This window comes from Centruroides sculpturatus, unplaced genomic scaffold, assembly GCF_000671375.1.
Source record: "Centruroides sculpturatus isolate CEXI.00-Female unplaced genomic scaffold, Cexi_2.0 scaffold5149, whole genome shotgun sequence".
Taxonomy (NCBI): domain Eukaryota; kingdom Metazoa; phylum Arthropoda; class Arachnida; order Scorpiones; family Buthidae; genus Centruroides; species Centruroides sculpturatus.
The window spans coordinates 1-4847 of NW_019389262.1; the positions used below are offsets into that span (position 1 = coordinate 1).

At 39.7% G+C, this 4847-nt stretch overlaps 1 pseudogene; it reads right to left on the minus strand.

Moving 5' to 3' along the window:
• Positions 1-413: 413 nt before the first annotated feature.
• On the minus strand, positions 414-4580 carry LOC111617209 (annotated as a pseudogene).
• Between the last annotated feature and the right edge of the window lie 267 nt (positions 4581-4847).

Below are 4847 nucleotides of genomic sequence, written 5' to 3' on the forward strand. Positions count from 1 at the left end.
CGTCTGTACAGTATGTAAATTACGTACCGTAAATCTAATACAGTACTGTAATTTTATACATTTCTTGTGAAAGAAACATTTCTTATTCAATGGCGATTAAAATTATTTATATTAATGATGTCTCCAAAGTTCAACAAAGTTTTCGCAGAAAAATAAGTTGTTAGAAATCGGCTGCTATTTGCTGAGCTGTTCCGTGACGAAAACAAGCTTTAGCAATGGCGATGTCGAATGGTGCACACTCGGTAAGTAATCTTGCAATTTTTTGTTTATAGCGTAGTTTATATAGATTATTTCCAAAAAATATATACATATCTTGGAAATGTTGAATCGGATTAGTCTAGAATCGATTAATTTTATGGAAGAAAACCTTTCAATCAGGTGTAGTCCATAAACTTCACACGTGTCGGGCTGTGATTGGAAGGACTCATAAGAAATCAGATTCCTAAAGAATGGAACGTATCTATGATCTTATAGGGGGGTCGACTGTATTTACAATATAATATATATAGGCACTTAACTGCCTTTACATTTGAAGTGGTGACGGATCGATTGTCCAATACTAGGAAGTCCAGCAGCAACCTGATGGAGGTTAGGATGGGTTGTTGTTGCTGAAGCTGCAAGCATTGAGGGCAGCTGTGTTGTGTACATAGTCCAATAAGCTTCTCCAGAGTTTGCAGTTACTGAAGACTTCAGAGGGCTTTGGAGGCCAGTTCTGTCCTTCCGCTAAGCATTTACCCATGAAATTAAGCCTTTTATTGTCATATTTAGCGCAATCGTAAAGGAAGTGTTCGACCGTAGACTCACTGACGTCGCAGTCGCATGTATTGTCGTCTGCCTTGCCGAACCAGAAGAGATAAGCTGCAAAATTACCGTGTCCTGTGAGGATCTGGGTTGTTTCAGCATTTGGGGTGTAATGGCTGGCTTTTCTGCAATGAGCAATTGAAGGAATATAGGCGTATGTCTTTCTCCCCGTGTCGTCATTATCCCACTCTGATTGCCAGTCTTACAGGGCAACGTTAGCAAGCTGCGTTTTAACCCACGAGTGGGGTAGCTTCTCGTAAGAGGGGTTTTTACTAAGGGTGCACGCTTTCTTGGCAAGCTTGTCGGCCTGTTCATTACCGTCATGTCCCTGATGAGCCCATACCCATTTAAAGTAGTTTCTTATTTTTTCCCAGATTATTAGCTTCTGTAATCAAGTCCGCTGAAAGGCCCGTGTAATTTTTGTTGTTGTTTAAAATATTGAGGGCAGTCCTGCTGTCAGTGTGGATGCATATGTTACCCTTGTATTTGTGGCAGTTGTCATTGATGTAAGTGATGGCTTTGGAAAGCACCCAGAGCTCGGCCTGGACATTGGTGCAGTAGGCAGCCATTTTAAGGTATGCTTGGTAACGAGTTTTGTCGTTACTATCCACGATAACCACCCCTGCTCCTGCGCCTTCCGTACTTTTAGAACCATCCGTGTATATATTCCATTCTGCCTTTATGTGATTATCCTCGTCCATTATAACCGTATAATTACTCTCAGTGTGGGGGTGGTTTAGAACGGTTTTATTGGTGTTAATCCCGTCCAGGCCATAGTTTATGGCATCATTAGTAATGTTTGTCATGCTCTTGGTGGCCTTCTCGTTGATCTGATTATAGTATCTTGTTTCGTCGAGCCAGGGGAACTATCCTCTGGTCACGAACTAGAACCATGCCGTGGTTTTTGCCTGGATATGGATAGGAGTGATGTCGGCCAGAACCAGGAGAGCACTGATTGGGGCCGTCCGATAGGATCTGCAGATTTGAATGGCGAATCTTCTTTGGATGGAGAGAAGCTGTTTCCTAATGTGAATATTATAAACGGCCTCATACCAGACCGGGACAGCGTATAGGAGGGCCGGTTCCATGGCGGCTTTATAGATAAGTTTGGTATTCTTGTAGTTGAGCCCCCAGTAATTGCCCGTGATCCATTTGAGAGCGTTGGCCTTTCATATCATTTGCTGGCATAGTTGCTTTATGTGGAAGTGCCAGTTAAGTTTCTCATCCAAGTATACACCCAGATACTTTAGTTTGCTTACAACTTTAACCTTGTTAGAAGCAATGTAGATGCATGGTGCCCGTTGCAATCTACTCCTCTTGTTGTGTCTTGTGCAAACTAAAGCCCTGCACTTCTCGAAATTAATTGGGAGTTTGTTCCTTGCACTCCACTCATAGATGGTGTTCAAGTGGTTGTTGGTGATCTTGGCCAGCTTGTCGCTGTTGTTATGGGCGACCATAAGCAGAAGGTCGTCTGCAAAAGCCTGGATGGAAGCTCTCTCCGTATTACTGAATGAGTTCAGGAGGTCGTCGAAAACAAGATTCCACAGGCCGGGCCCGCACCTTGAGCCCTGAGGACAACCCCTATTGATGTCTTTCCGGATGGTTATAGTATTCGATTGGAAAGTGACACTTCTATTTGTAAGATAGCCTTTCGTGAGATTTAAGATGTTTAACGGTCACTTGGCGTTCTTGAGATTGTAAAGAACACTCGGCCACCACAGATGGTCAAAAGCCTTTCTGTAGTCTATACTCACGAGGAGGGCGTGATTGTTGCGGTCCCAGGCTTTGTGGACGAATGTCTTCACCTTTAGTACCACCTCCATAGAGGATCTCCCACGCCTGAAACCGTACTGGTTTGGGCTTTGGATACCGAGGCTTTGGAGGTGTCAATTTATCCTGTTTATAAGCAAGCCATCAAGCGCTTTCCCCAATACGGGTAGGAGGCTTATAGGCCTCTGTAATGATTCGGCTTCGTTGGGATGGTTTCTTTAGGTACTAGTTTAATATTACCCTCCTTCCATTTCGTCGGGAAAAGTCCCTTCTCCAGGCAGACATTGAATAAATGGACCAGGGCAATCGGGATTTCTTTAAAAACCTCCTTGGCCATTTCAGGCATTATCCCATCGAGACCTGGGGATTTCCTGTTGTGCAGGGAGAAAATCGCTTTTTCGACCTCCTGGAAGGAGAACATTTCATCGTTATTCTTGTTTGGAAGAACACCGCATTCCGTTCGGATGGTATTGTGGATTGGAGTATCGTCCTCATTACTGTCGTTCGGGAAGTGGAAGTTTAAGATGTCTGTTACGTTGTCCTTAATATCTAGATGTAGAACATGTCATTAAAGGACTGTTTAAAAACTGAGAAGGTGAAAAAGGTATATCTTTAAAGGGTGTCTCCTTTTCAGATGGTGAAATAAATGGTAGAGGAGGAATACGAGGTAATCACTTGACAATGAAAGAGTTGAAATTAAATTTGTGAAAACTGAAGTTGTATTAGTGATAGGTAAACTACTATCATTTGACCAGATTCTGTAACAAACTGAGATGTTGAAACAAGAAATGACTGAAAATGAGGTTTCTTTAGAAACAGCTGTATTATTTGGCATTGCTTTATAATTAAATGGAATCATGTGTATTTCATCTGTTTTATTTTCAATTATTTGATTAAAATTCAATGATGCTCTAGAACTATCAGCAAATTGAAGACATTCAGCTTCGTTAAAATTAGAACTTGTTTCTAAACTTTCTAGTCTTTTTCTTCTTACTGCATCGAAGAATTGAAGGAGTTCTTTGTTTAGGTAACAAACATGAAGAATGAGATGATATTGAATCTTCAATTTTATATAAATTCTGATGATGATGAATTAAATCATATTCAATTGGTTGCTTTTTCTGAATGCTTGTGAATTTTGTTTCATTAACAGGAGTTACAGGATTAGAAGAAAAATTATTTAAGCTACTAACAAAAGCAAGGGTTTCCAAATTAGACCTAGCAATATCATCATCAGATTTTATATCTTTGAATGGTGAAAGCATAAAATTCAGATCAACAGAATCAGTCTCAACATTTAAGGCACCATGATGATTTTCTACAAATGAATTTTGTTGCCAATAATCTATAGATGTTGAAATTGAAAGTGATGTCAAATGATAAAGGTCATTGTTTTTATATCTACAGTCTGACTTTATTGATTGTGTTTCTCGTTTTAATTGTTCATCCTGTTTTAAGAAATCCATTTTATTACTTTCAGAAGTAATAATAGATGGGCACTGAGAACTTTTTCTTCTTTTTGTATACTCCTCCACTTCATTTTCTAACCTCTTTTTTAAAGTTGAATTCCAGTGATTTTTAATTGCATTATCAATAATTTTGAAATTTAGCCCACTGATTTTCCCATTGTTTATGAGCTTGACAGATTATAGACTCCTCTTCTTGTGTCCAAACAGTTTTTTTGATTGAAGGATTTAGATGATTATGCCATCTTTCCCGGCACTGTTTTCCTATTCTTCCTTTTAAATGCTTAGCTATTAGTCCATTTTTTTTGGACCACATTTTTTTACTAAATCCATAACCATTTCATCTTCCTCTTTAGTCCATGGTCCTTTGACCAAATTGGGATTGACGACTTTTTGCCATCTCTGTTGACACTGCACTTTGGTTCTATCTGCAAAATAACCAGATATTGTTATCCAATCTGAGGATCCATGTATTTCTACTAATTGCTTCAACTTTTCATTCTCCCCTTTTGACCATCTTCCTTTATTGATTATTTTTCTGGTTGAGTTTTACCCATGCTTTGCATGGGTAAAACTCAACCAGAAAAATTAAAATTTCTGCATATGACTTACACTGAACCGACCTACCCGAGGCCACTCTTTCAAGAATTTCAACTCTACCCTTTAATTTAACCTGTCGGCACACGCGTGCTCCGTCAAATTAAAATTACACTGAGTTTACCCATGCAAAGCATGGGTAAAACTCAGCGAATGCTTTAATTGCATAGGCCTCAGTTTGTGTTCTTCATCAGCTCTTTGTCTCATGCTAGT